Source organism: Silurus aristotelis, assembly GCF_946808225.1.
Source record: "Silurus aristotelis genome assembly, chromosome: 10".
NCBI lineage: Eukaryota > Metazoa > Chordata > Actinopteri > Siluriformes > Siluridae > Silurus > Silurus aristotelis.
In genome coordinates, this window is record NC_139583.1 from 30,491,798 (window position 1) to 30,492,598 (window position 801).

At 39.5% G+C, this 801-nt stretch overlaps 1 protein-coding gene across 1 annotated transcript in view; it reads left to right on the plus strand.

The window, feature by feature from the left end:
• LOC310732543 (ADP-ribosylation factor 5-like) overlaps positions 1-531 on the plus strand; it is a 5,838-nt gene extending 5,307 nt beyond the window's left edge. The window contains exon 6 of the mRNA XM_083553191.1: positions 1-531. This exon is cut by the window's left edge and continues 752 nt beyond it. The gene's annotated coding sequence lies outside the window, so the exon portion shown is untranslated.
• The last annotated feature ends 270 nt before the right edge of the window (positions 532-801 follow it).

Here is an 801-nt window from a genome sequence, read left to right on the forward strand (position 1 = left end):
TGTTCTGAACAGCATCATATACTGAATGTTTTTTATTTTAGATCCTTTTCTTTCATCTGAATGTTTGATTTTCTGCAGCAGGACGTCTCTCCTGGACATGAGACATTACATATAAAGTTGTACAGATGTTTTTTCCTCAGACTGTAATGTGCTGTCGAACGAATTTCCACATTTCCAGATCCGCCATTCTTTCACTTCCTGTTGGTGACAAAACATTTCTCTCTACTGAGCTCAAAGTATAAACTCCTGGAAGTGTGTGTGTGTGTGTGTGTGTGTGTGTGTGTGTGTGTGTGTGTTAGAGATGACCACCTCACCTGCACAGGTGTGTAGTTGTAAACCTGACCTGGCCCTGTGTGCTGTGAGTCAGAATTGAGCTGAAGGACAGACAGTGATGATGCAATAACAGGATGTGTGATGTGATGATTTTCCTGCTTGTGTTTTACTTTGATTGTAGCTGAAGATGTTTCGTTTCATGTTCTCTGGAAAAACTTATTTCACCGCTTCTTTTTCTAAAATAAATCTTTTCTTGAAGCTGTTTCACATTCCATATAATGAACTGTGAGCTGGAGTCATGTGTCCATACACACACACACACACTTTCCTTTTTTTTTTCTCTCTCGATTCGACGGGTTCGGATCACACACTACATTTCTCCTCTCAGGACGTGTAGAAATGAAAATTTTATGCAACAGATTTAATTTAATGTGGAGCTTAAATCTACACCAGATTTCACTCTGAACGTCTCACTGCACTTGAGTGGTGTAAACACACCTTTCTACTTACTAAAGAAACTTCCTCTGT